This window comes from Pholcus phalangioides, unplaced genomic scaffold (genome assembly GCF_987345545.1).
Source record: "Pholcus phalangioides strain wild (caught in Gottingen) unplaced genomic scaffold, Ppha-v1.0 ptg000005l_1, whole genome shotgun sequence".
Classification (NCBI taxonomy): domain Eukaryota; kingdom Metazoa; phylum Arthropoda; class Arachnida; order Araneae; family Pholcidae; genus Pholcus; species Pholcus phalangioides.
Window position 1 is genome coordinate 5,118,799 of NW_028301598.1, and position 16,256 is coordinate 5,135,054.

Sequence of the window (16,256 nt, forward strand, 5' to 3'; positions counted from 1 at the left end):
CGTTTCTCGCACGAAGAAAGGGCCGATAATGCCTCTGGCGCATACCGCAGCCCATGCAGTAACTTTAGGCGAATTCAGTGGTTTCTCTTCACACAAATGAGGATTTTCGAAACCCCAAAATCTCCAGTTTTTTTTTTTTTCAATTTTAAAAAATTTAAAAAAAAACTAAATTTTCGAAATTTTTGTACAACATTCTTACAGTTTTGCTAGTAAACGTACCGTTTACCGCATAATTCTATTGATCTTTGTTGTAGAGATATTTAATTTTGAAATAAGGGCTTATTCGCTGATCACCCTGTATCTTCTGTGAGCTCTTTATATTCCTGTAGTGGATGTGGGAAAATGTCATGTTCATACGTCGCAGTAATAACTACAGGAGAAACAGTTGCTTCGGTTTTAAACCGTTCACTATCCAAAATTCGGTTTCCTAAATCCACCGAGAGTGTAAATCATATGAGAAAGTCATGGCCAAAATTATTGACGGAGACACATTAGTAATGGTGAAGATCCACGAAAACGTTCTCCTTCACTCATCTTAAACTTACTTTTATCATTTTCTTTCCACATGTAGAACCATTTGCCGTGTCATAACCCTTTTGTGCTTCCATACATCCAAAGATCTCCATGTTCATTTCCTCACCTGAAGATCTGTGTTCATTCTGCAATTTCACGCGAAGCCTTAGTGATATCTTCCATACTCTGTTTGAATGTAATTCCTTCGCAACCTTCTCGAGAATTCTGTCCTGACATCTTCTATTACATTGAAAATATTATGAAAATAATCACGTTCGTCGGAGCCCAAAATTAATTGTTTTTCCCATGTTGTCCTAGTCCGGTCCCGGCCATTTTTTACATGATCTTATTTATTTATTTATATTTATCTGATTTTTTTTCTTTTTGTTTGAATCTACATGATTCTCTCCTCGACCATATGATATTGGACCACTTTGTTATACTGTTCTTAGTTTTTTTGTTTCTGCATGGGTTTTGCTCCCCGCGCATTGTAGTTCTCTCTCTCTCCGCCTCAATGATTCATTTATTTTGTACTAATTGTTATTGTTACATTTTTATGTCCGTGTTTTATTTCTGCTCTGTGTAGTTTTCCTGCTTGTATGCACTTTGGTACATTGCCATCCTTGATTGGAACCACGGTGCGTATCACATCAATAAAAATACTTACTTACTTTGCCGTGGAAAGCGTCAGCACTCACTGTGGTTTCTTTCTGTCACAGCGGCAGGAGGTTTATTACTGAAATGTCCGAACCGGCATCGACGAGAAACGAAAGGTTGCTAAACGGGACTGCAATGAATGCTGTATGGAACCGACTTACTCGGTTCGGTCGTTTCCCAAATAGAAACTACATGGTTGCGCGCGCGCGCACACACACTGTTTGCCATAAACGTCATTCAGACTACCCAGCAAGTTTGCCACATTTTGAAACACAGCATCCTATTTTATTTCTTCTTATTTTGGCGTAGAATCTTCCCGATTGGCTCACAAATACAGCATAGTGATTGGATATGCGGCATAGAAATCTCCAATTCTGAGCCCGATCATTTCTTTTCCTCACAACGATGATACTGGCACGAATTCTTTTCCCTGAATATTCTGAGGGAAAATGGACTACTTACTGACGTTACAAGCAGACCGCGGAAGGCCTTGTATGTCTAGGAGGTGCTGGTTCAACCCCTATCGAAACGCATGTTACAAAGTTACATTTTAGGGAAATGACACTCACATAATGTAAATTCATACGTAATTTCCCACTTACTAGAAATTTGCGCATTCGTGATTCTTGCATGAGGAAGGACGAAAAGATCTCATCCTGACAAAATCTTTATTTTCCAAACGTGTCGTTAAGAAAATTGATAATAAAATAATCAGATACAAAATTACCAAATACAATATAAATGAATAAATTTTTTTTCCAGTAAATTTACATTAAAAAAAAATTAAATTGCTGAGTGCTGTAGTGGTGGGTTGGTAAGATACAGAGTTACAGATGGGAAGAGTTCAGGGTACATGGGTTCAAACCCATCCACCTACAGAAAAATATATATATTTTTGCCGCTGTGGTGGTCGAGTGGTTATAGTGCCGGACTCGTGATGCGAGGATCCGGGTTCGAACCCCACAGTGGTGGTCGGCTGAAGTTGGTTTTCTGTGGTTCCCAACTTCAAGGCGCAAATGCGAGCCGATCTCCCCGTTAAAAAGTCTCGCCACAGAGAGCAACAGTCCTACAACGATAAATCATTCAATCATAACACTTCACTCATAGTTAGTAAAACTGGGGGCAGATGACAGCACCACATAACAAGCATTACACAGAAACAAACTATACGTCAGGTTGCACTACACGTACACGCACATTCCCGCATGTAACGATTCGTTGGGGGGTTCCGCGGGGTGGGGGGTGCATGTGTGGTGTAGCAGTGGTAGGTAGGGGCTCGGGGATCCATGATGTTCTTCAGCCACCTCGTTGGGCAATTTGCCTGTTGTGGCGTTGTATTTGTATTTGTATAATTTAGCCTTCGCCATCTAGTATCAAGCTTGTAAACAAACACCGTGCTGAAGAGAGAAATTGAATTTAAATTTTTCTGTTTAGTCCTATTATTATATTCAGTAATGTTTCTTTTGTTGATAATTTATAAATTTAGATAGATAATTACTTCTATGTTATTCACCACTAATCCCTCAAGTATTCATATTTAAGTAGGAAAAAATGAATTATAAAATTCATATATATTTCTTTTTTTTTACTGGAACTTGACTAATGTTTTTACGTGATATACCATTTTCTTTAAAAAAAAATTATCATATTCAAGAGGGAGAAAAAAGCTTGTTTAATATTCGAGAAATGATGTCGAATGAATATTTTGCTATTATTCTCGTCGTAAATTATCAATAATAAAATATGCAAATTGGTTATTTATTTCAAAACTCATCAGAATGTGCTTCGGGATCCGTTATCATAATTGGATTGTTATACAGAAATTCATCTTTTCTAAACTCGCGCGTGCAAATAATAATAATAGGAAATACATCGAAATTTAGTTTTTTATTTAAATGTTTATAATTATAGTCTCGGCTTGTATGCAAATTTACGAGAAATTTTTTTTTAATTTACACTTAACAATTTTGTGGAGTTCGGAAGTTTCGTGTTAACACTGAATGATTCTTTTTCGAAGACCGGGCATTTCATTTCATACCGTGCACCGACCAGGCTCTATCACCCATTGTCAATTTTAGCTATTGCCCCGGATGAGGGGGCTGGGCTGTGTCGGGTGCTTTATTATGCATATGAAATACATTACATGAATATAAAAAAAAACAAGCATAAAATGCTTGAAATGCATAAAAAAAACAAGGCATATAAAGATTTAAATATTTCTATTATACGAATTTATTTTGATGAGCTCATGATGTTATTGTAGCTCTATTTAGCCCCTTTGTTGTACTCTGTGGCTGGGCGCCAGGTCCTGAACGACGTTTTCCCTCGTTGGCGTCTTGGTTTGGGTTAACCATCCGCCGTGGCCAGGTCACCACGCGTCTTCCCTCGTTGGCTTGTTGGCTGGGGTGAGTCCTCGGCCGTGGCCAGGCCAGGTCCTGGACTATGCGTGCGGCGTGCGTTTTCCCTCCTAAGCTTGTTGGCTCAAGCCTTCCGCCGCCGCCAGGTCCTGGACGACGCGTATAATCACGTTGGCTTGTTGACTCCGGTGTGCCCTCCGCCGTGGCCAGGTCACCACGCGTCTTCCCTCGTTGGCTTGTTGGATCGGGTGAGCCCTCCGCCGTAGCCAGGCCAAGTCCTAGACCACGCGTCTTCCCTTGTTGGCTGGGGTGAGTCCTCGGCCGTGGCCAGGCCAGGTCCTGAACCAAGTCTTCTCTCGTTGGCTTGTTGGCTCGGGTGAGCTCTCCGCCGTGGTCAGACCAAGTCCTGGACTATGCGTGCGGCGTGCGTCTTCCCTCCTAAGCTTGTTGGCTCAAGCCCTCCGCCGCCGCCAGGTCCTTGACGACGCATATAATCACGTTGGCTTGTTGACTCGGGTGTGCCCTCCGCCGTGGCCAGGTCACCACGCGTTTTCCCTCGTTGGCTTGTTGGATCGGGTGAGCCCTCCGCCGTAGCCAGGCCAAGTCCTAGACCACGCGTCTTCCCTCGTTGGCTTGTTGGCTGGGGTGAATCCTCGGCCGTGGCCAGGCCAGGTCCTAGACCAAGTCTTTTCTCGTTGGCTTGTTGGCTCGGGTGAGCCTTCCGCCGTGGCCACGTCAAGTCCTGGGCCACGCGTTTTCCCACGTTGGCTTATTCGAAGACTGGAACCTACGTGACTCGTTTGATATACATTATATGGGAGCCTATTCCAGGTTCCATATGCAGAGGGGCTGCAACTATAGGAATGCAGGAGGGTTTGTGGCCCCGGCTGCTGGACCAGGAAGGGCGCAAAATTAATTTTTCACATTCAGAAGTGTGGCTAGTCCGATTAATCGATTAATCGGGACGACTAATTGATTATTTGTTAATCGCAGTGAAAAATTTTAGTACAGTTATCGATTCGACCAATCCGATCAAAATTTGATTGAAATTTTCATTAAAAGTTTATAATTTGACTTCATTCATTTCACTGAATCGATTGAATGTCTTAAATTATGTTCCTGTACATAACATTTCAAAAAAGTGACAGTATTTAAAAAAATATTTGAATTGATGTTGTGATCAAATTTTAGGGCATGATGAAACACGTGTCGATTTGGCGAAAACTAGTGATAATTTCTAAAATTACTGATTTGGAAAAAAAAAGGCTACAAGGTCCAGATTAAGAAATTCCAGTGTGTCACAAGCATGTTTAGCATATCGTCCCCAGAGACATGAATGTGGGAATTTCAGTTTTGAATTTATCAGCTGGTGGGATCACTTATTTTGCCAAGTTTTACCAGAAACACGCAAATTGTATTCGCCCATTAAAACACATTTTACGAAAAATTTTAGAAAGACGACTTGTAGCAGTTAACATTCAAATGTCGTTTTCCCAAGTTCTAGAAATTTGCGCATTCTGGCAAAGGAGGGTGATATTAAATAGCTTCAAGCCAGCGGCCTTTATTTAATAATCTATTTCTATACTTAATTTACATCCATTCAGTGAATAGATGAGTGAAATGAATAGAATATATCTTTATGTCATAAATTAATATTACATAGTTACCAACACACTACGTTTGCTATGAATGAGTAGCATTTGAAAATAGTCGAATGAAATTAGATTAATCTATCGATTTTGTTCGATTAACCTGTTAAAAGTTTTATTCGATTCTCAGCTCTATTCAAAACTAATAATTGGGGTGCCAAAAAAAAACAGAAATACTTGCTCCGGGTGGCGGAATAAACTTTTGTTCGTGTTGCGACCCTGCTACGTAGTACGATAAATATTTCTAAATCAACGACTACAGGATGTTTTGTATATGCAGTGCCTCTCCACACTTTCACAGAAACAGGCGCAGTCCTCTGCAATATCTGCAGGAATGTGAATTTAAGAAGATCGAGTAGCTTTATACTTTTTGGGCGCGGTAGCCCGGTCGATAAGATGCTCGCCTAAAGTACCAAAGGATGTTTAGAGGTGTCGTGAGTTCGATACCCAGTTCGTCCTTGTCAGAAAACTTTCCTGACACAGGGGTACAACAAAAAACGGTGACTTGACCCCAGCAAAAATTGCTACCGCAGGGAGTCCCCCATCGAGGGGTTAGCGCACCAACCTCTCGATGAGTATGAAAAACAAGCCTGCCGTTCGGAATCGGCAATAAATTGTAGGTCCCGGTCTAATTAGCCCTCGTGTGCAGAAAATGACCGTGGTGCGACAAAAATGATCTTTATACTGTCTATCTTTTGTCAGTAAAGTATTACTTGCATTTATGTATTTTTTGCTGGTCCGTGATTGATTTCTCCTATTTATGTATTGTATTTTTTGCTGGTTCTCAAACTATTTTGCTTGTTAGTTTATATTTTGTGGGTACGCAAACTATTTTTTCCATTTATACATATTTTTTGCCGTTTCTCCCATTTATGTATTTTTTCCATCTGCAAATGATGGAGTAATCCATCGCCGTCTGGCAGTCAAGTGGTTAGGGAGCTAGCTTCTCACTGTGCAGGTCTGGGTTCCAATCCCGGTTCGGGCATGGATGTTTACTAACACTAACAAATTCCTTGGACAGATCATGCTGATCCCTTGGGAATACATGGGGATCACGTTATTATTGAAGAAAAAATGTTCTATTTATGTATTTTTTTCCACCTGCAAATTAATCTCCTATTTATGTATTTTTAGCCAGTCCGTAAACTGTTTCTCCTATTTCTATAGTTTTTTTGCCGGCCCACAAATGACTTCTCCTATTCATGCATGTTTTGTGGTCCGCAAGTTATTTCTCCTATTTTTATGTATTTTTTGTCGTTCCACAAATTATTTTCCCCATTATTTTATTCTTTGCGGGTACGCAGATAATTTTCTATATTTATTTATTTATTTGCCGTTCTTAAAATTATTTCTTTTTTTCCTGTATTTTTTGCCGTTCTCAAAATAATTTCCCCATTATTTATTTTTGTTTTTTTGCGGCTACGCAAATTATGACTTTTATTTATGCATATGTTTGCCGTCAGTGAAATTATTTCTCCTACTTATGAATATTTTTATCAATCTGTAAATTATTTATCCTATTTATGCCTTTCTTGTGGGCTCGCAAGTAATTTGCATCATTCATGTATTCATCGCTGTTCCACAAGTTATTTTTCCTATCTACCAATTTTTTGCCGTTCCTCAAATTATTTGCGCTGTTCGTGTACTTTTTGACGATCTGTAAATTATTTTTCTTATTTATGCATTTATTTGCTGTCTCTTACAAATTGCTTCCATTAATTCATTTTTTGCGAGTGTGCAAATTAAATATTCCATATTTTTTTGTATTCCGTTTGCTCTTCTCAACTTATTTCTCCTATTTATGTATTTTTTTGCAGGTCCAGGATCCATTTCTTATATTTGCGGATTTTTCCTGGTCGGCAAATATTTCCTCACACTCACGTATCTTTTCGTCAATCCACAAATAATTTGTTATTTTTGTTTTACAAATCATTTATCCAATTTCCACCGGTCCACAGTTGCAAAAAAATGTTGAAGAACTGTTCTCTATACGCTGTCTTGTAAGATACAGTCATTTCTCGAGTCCCGACACCGACAGGAACTACAAAATAGGAATGTCTAATAACGCTAATTATAATCAAGATAGAGTAATCAATTAGCTCAGAAATAACTGAATCTGAAAGGTTATTTTTTTTTTTGGAAAACACAGTATAATCGTGGCTTTGACTGGATATTAATTAAACGAAAGTATATATGTTAAAAAAACACACACACACACACAACGTATGGAATTCATAATGAAGGATAATTTAATGTATGAAAAATGACCCTAAGCCTTAATTCATTGACACTGACGTTGACGGTGATTGTTAAATGATACTTCAAGTGCATGTACGCCATTGTCCAACGGTGCTAATCACTTTCAGGAAATGCATATCGAAAAAAAAAGGAAAATCTACCCAAAATAAAAAAAAATCCAATTTTTTTTGTGAGTATTTAAGGAAATTAATGGACGGGAACTATCAACTTCTCGTAATTGTTTCACGAAACTGGGAGAGAAGTTAATGAAAAATTAATTATCCATGAACAAGAGCTAAAAACTGGCAGCGAGTTGATTACAAAAAAGAAAAAATATATTTGAAATAAAATAAAAATTTCCCCGTCGTTTACGGGGGATAGTATATTTTCATAACTATCCCTTTGATATTTTATCTTGCAAAAAATTGCATAATTTTTTTTGGCATTCTCTCCCGGATATCTTCTAGATATCTACATACTGTACCAGGAGCGGATCGCCACGACTAAATGACAGCATGCGAAAAAGACAATCGCTGTTGGAATTAACACACGGTGAGTGACACTTAGAGTACAGAGAAGGGAGGGAGGAGGAAACAAAATTAATTTGCTCGTTTCTCGAACACGACATTGGTGGAAATTAATTTCGAGTTACTAACTAGGATAGTCTTAAAAAAATATATATATATATATATCCCAAAAAACCGCTAATTAGAATAGCGTTAATGTTTTTTTTTTCCTGTTTTGTTCTCCTCTTACTTCACGTCCATTCAATTCTCATTGAACCGTTCCTGTAAGTTAATGTATGCGTGTTTAGAGCATGGAAACTCGTTACGAGAGTTTCGCTCTGTTTCGAGCACCGTCATGAATGTTGCGAAGTTTATAAGTACATTGTGTTGTCGTGCGATTTAAAGACATTTTTAATGTTGAATTTTAAAAATGATGTTTCCTTATTTAGAAGACACCAACGAATAAGGCAAATACACAAAAAATAATAAAAGTCCTAATGCATTTCAACACCAATGGGTGCCGTCTTCAGAGGAAAAATTTAACCACTAGGTCGAAGCTTTACGGGAAAAAGTTAGGGTGCTAGAGGGTCCGGTTATAACGGACCCTCTGGTCGTCGAGCCACCTGTTGATGAAGAAGCAATCTCCACGAACAACGACATTTTAGAGGGCGAATGGGTGGTCGTGGATGAGGTAGAGGGGGATAGTGATAGGGGTTTAATCATCGGCGATTCTATGGTTAGGGAACTTGGGAACCGAGTGTGTAGGGATTTTCGGGGTTTCGAGCGCTGTTGTCTTCCTGGGGGGAAGATTGGCAACGTTCGAGACGTTTTTCATCGCCGAAAGTTGCCCTTGCGGGTGATTCTGTGGGTGGGAACAAATCAGGTAGGAGCGAATATTAGTGAGTCTCTGTCAGAATACCGGGATTTACTATTATCCGCTAGGGAGGGGGGTTCAGATGTGGCAGTGATTCCAGTGCTGCCAAGGGGTAGTAGGGGATATAAGAGTAGGATCCACCAATTCAATATAGGCCTGAAGGACATTTGCTCCTCACTTGGGGTCACGTTCTTGGAGCTTCCCGCATTTACCGATAGGTGGCTTCGTTCGGATGGGATCCATCTAAATAAGAGAGGGGTCTGGGAGGTTTACGATAGTCTTAGGTCAGGTTTTTTACTCCCAGACCACGTAGTCGGGAATGCGGGTTAGTTAATGATAATCACGACAGTACTGACGGGGAATTACCCACCTCTGACTTGGATGGCTTCTCGATTGACAACAAACCACCGGGCAAATTAAAATGTGTGTTAATAAATGCCAGGAGCTTGGGTAACAAGAAAGATTTTTTAGAAACTATGATAGTTGTGGAGGACTTGGATCTTATAGCCATTACAGAATCTTGGGCAAACGATAGGGATGAATCTTTCTTACACATCTCCGGATACGATACTTTTTTGAGAAATAGATCTGATAGGAAAGGGGGTGGAGTGTTGATATACGTGAAATCATGTTTGAAGGCTAGAGAGTGTAACGTGCAGAGAAGTGATATTGAAACCATATGGGTTGAACTTGAGAACAAAAGACGTCATAAGCTTATTGTTGGGGTTTGTTACAATCCACCGAATAGGGATCAAAACTATATCGCCAAAATGCATGATGAAATTTCCTACATGTGTAAGCGAAAGAGGGTTCTCATACTAGGGGATTTCAATTACCCGGGTATTGATTGGGAGAACCTTTCATCTGGAAATCAGTATGAAAGAGACTTTCTTAAATTGGTGCTCGAAAATTTTTTGTATCAGCATGTATCAGAAGCCACTAGGGGTACTGCTATTTTGGATTTAGTTCTTACTAGTTCTGAGGATCTAGTTGAACATGTTTCGGTGGGGGAAGAGTTTTCTTCCAGTGATCATCGTATCGTCAGATTTCTCTGTAACTTTTCCTCGGGTAAGGTTGAGAACAAAAGACTGGTTCCTTGTTTTCGGAGAACTAACTTTGATGTTTTGCGAAGAAGGTTAGCGGAAGTTTTCAAAGACCGGTTGGAATCAGTAGGGGTGGTAAGTCAATGGGAAGAATTTAGTACGAAGCTGTTCTCTGTTTTGCACGACGTCATACCCTTTGTTCGAAAAAAGCGTGTTTGTACATCACACCCTCTATGGTTCACGGATAGCGTGCGGAACCTTTATCTTGTAAAGAAAAGAGCATTCAGAGAGTATAAAAGTGGACGAGGTGACCTATCATTGTTTACTGATAAAAGAAGACTGTTGAAGAAAGCGATAAGGGATAGTAAAAAGCAAGTTGAATCTAGGTTGGCAGATAACATTGGCTCTGACCCAAAATCATTTTTTCGATACGTCAATAATGGATGTAAGGGGACAGTTGGCCCCCTCTCGATAGGAGGCTCAAAAGTAGAGAGCAATGTAGGCATGTGTAGTGCTTTCAATGACTTTTTCGCGTCGGTTTTTAATGGAGATAATGATATTCGATATACGGGTGTTGCATGGGGTAATAAAACGCTCAACGATATTCAAGTGGAAGACGTGGAGGTCCTAAATCTTCTAAGAAATGTATGTGCAAGCAAAGCACCAGGACCAGATGATATCTATCCCAGGGTTCTCAGGGAAGGTGCTAATGAATTGTTGGGGCCAGTCGCACAGATATACAGGAGTAGTGTTGCTGAGGGTATCGTCCCGAGAGATTGGAAACTGGCTAACGTTGTTCCGATATTTAAGAAGGGTAGTAGAGAAGTGGTGTCTAATTATCGTCCAGTGAGTTTGACGAGCTCCCTCTCGAAAATTTTGGAAATTATCATCAAAAGGCAGTTTGTGAAGTGGATAGACGAGAATAATGTGTTGTCGGATAATCAGCATGGAAGGGGAAGTCATGTGTAACTAACCTCCTTTGCTTCTATGATTACGTGACTAAGGCTTTGGGTAAGAGCAAAAATGTCGACGTTGTTTACCTTGATTTCCAGAAGGCATTCGATCGGGTCCAACATGGCAAACTCTTGAAGCGTTTACACGAGATTGGAATAGGGGGCAACTTGCTGAATTGGATAGAATCGTGGTTAAGAGATAGGTCGCAACGAGTTATGGTGAACGGGGAATTCTCTGGTTGGACAGACGTCACAAGTGGAGTTCCTCAGGGAAGTGTCCTTGGCCCCATACTTTTTTCACTTTTTATCGATAAACTCGATCAGGGTATCGATGGAATTACTAGCAAATTCGCAGATGATGTGAAGCTAATGGGGGTAATCGGGAATGAAAGCGATAGGGAGTTGCTCCAGACCAACTTAAACAAGATTGCAGCATGGGCAAATGAATGGAGCATGACGTTTAGCGTAGATAAGTGCATGGTCGCTCATTTTGGTTCGAACAACCCACGGTTCTCTTACGAGTTGAATGGTGTCACTATCCCGGATGCAACTAGAGTCACCGATTTGGGAATTCTCATTGACGAGCGACTTAAGTTTTCTGAACATTGTTCAGCGGTTGTCAAAAAATCGAATAGAATGCTTGGTCTCATTTTCAAAAAGGTCTCTTCGCGTTCTCCTAAAGTCATTCTTCCGCTTTTTCGAGGCTTAGTTCGTCCTGGACTGGAGTATGCTGTAAGGTTTTGGAGACCATACCTACAGAGGGACATAGACTTGGTTGAAGGGGTGCAGAGAAGAGCTACGCGTGTCCTTATTGGCACACAGGGCTTGAGTTATGAAGAAAGACTTCATTTTTTGAATATGTTTACATTGGATGAACGCAGGTGTCGAGGAGATATGATCGAAGTGTTCAAAATTTTCAATGGGATGGATAGGATGGACCATGAACTTTTAGTACACCGCCAATCGACTGCTTTTACAAGGGGACACCAGTATCGATTGGTGAGGGACAATGCAAGGTTATGGTGTCGCAGGGAATTTTTCTCCAATAGGGTTGTTAATAAATGGAATAGCTTACCCCCGGAGGTAGTAAATTGTAACACAATTGACACGTTTAAAAAGAAATACGATAAACATGTTGGGGTAAATCGAGAAGCTATCCATTCTTAGAATAAGACAACCATAAGTATTCTTTATGGGCATTGTATAATATTTTATCATGTGTATATATTGTTTGTAATTTGTGTTAATTGCATTTTTAATTGGGTTGGTGTATTTTTGAAACATATGACAACCATATTTTTATGGGCATCTTTTTATCAGCCACCTCGTTGGGCATTTTGCCTGTTGTGGCGTTGTATTTGTATTTGTATTTGTATTTGTATTTGTATAGTCTCGCTGACCGGGTTTCCCATTTGGGTTGAATACCTCGGTTGCTCAGCGGAAGAAGTACGTCTGTTCACTTCAAACGTCGTGGTGAGAATGAAGCTGTGAGCCTGCGTGAGATACTAATGCAGCGTCCTGATTAAGAATTCAAAATTTCTTTTTAAGAAAGCCATTGTGACCCACCCTTTAAGACATAGATGGTAGACCCTTGACCCGCGGAACAAATGTGGCCCTGAAGGTTATCTGACGTGGCCTGCCTCCTCAAACCTAATTTTGTGAAAATGAATTAAGTGGCACATTTACAGATCGTTTAAATGACCAGTGGCACAATTCCTGAACATTTAAGCGGCCCGTGGAACATTCACAGATCACTTAAGTAACCGCGATACAGTTCCAGAACAATTAAGCGATCCGTGGCACATTTGGAGATCCCTTGAGTGGTATGTGGCATAGTTTCAGAGTACTTAAGCAGCCCCCAGTATAGTTCTACATCACTGAACTTACCCCCACGGTGCATTCCTTAATAACTTCAGTGATCCGCGGCATGATTACGGATGATTTTAGTTATGCGTGGCACAGTTCCAGAGCACTTGAGCGGCTCGGACACATTTCCAGAGCACTTGAATGATCCGCCAAACATTTAGAGAACACTAAAGTAGATCTGTGGAGGACTTATTATTAGGGCCAATATTAGTTCAGGTGCCCACAAACTAGCGAACGGTTTTTTCTCGTTTTTGGCTCATTGAGTAAGATGCCATTAAAAATATTTCATATACGTCTATAAAGGTTGGTTGATGACGTAAGCATCATCCAACCCCCCCCCCCCGTCATAAAAAGGCAGCAAATTGGAATCCCCCCCCCCCCATCGATGCTGACGTAATACTTGAATGACTCCTAAGGGCCACCGGCAGTCATTTTGACTGCTGCTTCTTTCCAGCACAATATATTTAATCACACTAAACTTAATAAATAAATAAACAAGCATTGTCCCACGTAGTTAATCTATTGACGTCGAATAAATTTACATTTTTTTTGAGCATATACAGTGTGTTTAAATATGAAATTATAAAGGACAAAAGTGTTGGCAAGATTTTCCATTTAGAAAATATAGATGAACGTTGTACCAACATCGCGACGTACATTTGTTCATTTTGATGTGTGCCTTTTTTATATGTGTATCAAGGTCTTTTATATTTAGACTATTTAGTTGGTCACGCACACTGTGGATAAAATATAAACTTATGTCACCATGAATTTTTCAGTATTGGTGAAAAATACTACAGCATTTACTAAAATTCCATTCTACTCATTAATTTATATAATGATCACACCAAAAATTAGAAAAAATACATTTTGTGTTTTTCACATCAGTATTTTCTGATCCAGACCAGTCTCTCTCGGAATCGCTTCTTTCTGTTTCGGGTAAATATAGCAAGAAGTCATGATCTGCATTGTCAGAGTTAGTCCTCTTCAGCCTTAGATTCATTGTCCAAAATATCATTTGGTACTGATAATATATCATTATTGTTCAAATACGTCCGTCTTCTATAAGAGTCATTTATGCACATTGTGAATGAATCCTCTATTTCCAGGGAAGCTTTTAAAGTAGATGGTGGCATGAAGAGTTATGGAAAGTCTAATTAAAAAAACAAAAGCTGAGCTTGCCACAGGGGAACGATCAGAAAAAAAAAATGTTTCCTCAACTTTGATAACAGACGCTATAGCTAAATAGGAAATGGTATTTTTTGGTTGTGATTACATGAATTTCCGCTGTCCCCGCGAATAGCCTTTTCAGCTAGCTAAAGCCGGAGTAACATGATCCAACAAATAACATTATTTTATTTATTTCTTCCTTATCTGTATGTGACTCGTGAGTATGTGTTATGACGTGTCAAGACTTCTGAAGTCGATTTCTTCAAAAATGACTTTAAAAAATATTGCATTCAATTGCAAATCAAATGTCAAAAATTCCATTTCTTTCAGACTAAAAGAAAGAACTATAATGGATTACAGCGTAAATGTATATGTTACTGCCAAAAATGGGCGAAGATAGACGTGAGAGTCTGAGGGGGGCACGATGATGATTGCTAGGGGGGCGGCATGATGATGATGCCAATTTATATATACGCATATACATTACATCAATCGGCTCTACCTTTGACGCTGAAGGGGGGGGGGGCACTTCACGTATCTCCGCCCACGCTGTCAAAGCCTGAAAATGGTCAGTTCGCGAATTGGCCAATTCCGTTGAAATTGACCCGGCCAATTCCTGAATTTCGGGCATTCCTCTGGGAAACTTCAAACGGATTGGTAACATAGAGGAACGTATTGTATGTTTGCGTTTTTATGAGGTGCCGTAACGTATTTATGTTGTTCGAGTTATTCGCGGGAAACCGAACACCAACTCCGGTCATATCGCCACGCAGCAATTCGCTATCGATTGAGTTGGGTTGGAAAAGTTAGCACCATCTGTCGGTGGTCACCTCAGGCTCGGTAGGGAAATGACTTGTTGTCCATGTCCGTCCTCAGGATTGAATCCAAGGACCTGATAGCAGATTTCATGGTGTTAGGCGAGCATCTTATACAACTCGCGCGACCTTTTTTCCCCTGTTATACAGGTGCTGCCATCTGCATCCTTTATTTTAAAGTGAAAATTGCAGGTATCTGAATTTTCATGTTAGGAATGTTGCATATTAGTAAAGGTCTGCCTGCTATCTGCGGAGAGAATTCTTCGAATAGAAAACTGGCACGGATTCGCACAGCACCTTCTAGAGATAGAAGGCCTCCGCAGTCTGCTTGTGATGTCAGTAAGTAGTCCATTTTCCTCAGAATATTCAGGGGGAAAAATTCCCTGCTCGCGTCAATATCATCGGCCAGGAAAAGAAATCATCGGGCTCAGAAGTGGCGATTTCTATGCCCCACAGACAATCACTATGCGGTATTTGTAAGCCAATCAGGCAGATTCTACGCCAAAATAAGAAGAAACGAAATAGGATGCTATGTTTCAAAATGTGGCAAACGTTTATGGCAAACACTGTCCAGAGGCCTTCTATCTTTAGGAGGTGCTGATTCGCGGCGCCTTGTAAAAGACGTAAATATTTAAAAAAAAACGCTAGAGTAGCTTTATTAATTGCCTTATTTGATAATACAACGAAAAAAAAAAACTAATTAAAGCAAATATACAAGACCTGACGTGCATGTAGTCCCCATTCTGATGGACGTATTTCGATAAAACTTGGTGTATAAGATATACGGATCATGGGAAAAAGAACGATTCAATAAAAAAATAGTTCAATGGAAGACCACCAGGTGAAAAAGTGGCGCTTCTTCACTTATATTCACAGTTATCTTTTTTCCATCGTCCAAATAACGTATATACCAGATTTCAATTAAATTGACGCTACTCAGCTTAATTTTACTGACACTACTTCGACCTATGTAGCACCCGGTAGACGTATTTCATTGAAATTTATATGTTCGTCATCTGGACCAAGGGAAAAAGATAACCACGATAAAAATACGTCACTTTTTCACCCGGCGGTCAAAAATTGAACTATTTTTATAGAATCTTTTCCAACATAGTCCATGTGTCCTATATATACGAAGTTTTACCGAAATACCTCCATCATAATGGGCGCTACATACGTCTGAGTAGAGCACAGTTTATTTTTAACCACCCTGTACTCTATTCATCATCAAATAGAACTTTCCTCCTGATTCACATCCAATTAACCTTATACATTCCTGAACACGAACGAAAGCGAAGTTCAATATTTTGATCGCAACCAATAGGAATTATTATTCCATATATAGCTGGTTCTTCTCCATATTTCTTTAAAATGATGTAGATTTTTCAGCATATATTATATAAACGGAGCTTGCGAGTTAAATTTGTCGTAAAAAGCAGGAAGAAATGCCCGTTCATACCTCTGAGAGAATCTCAGAATCAGATCATGATCTCGGTTCTGCCATTTGCCATCATTAGAAAGACATTTTTTTTGAATTCGATCAAAGGAAAGGAATAAAAAAAATGCTGTATTATTACCAATTTTCCTTAGAGAACCCTACTTTTTTTTTTGTTGT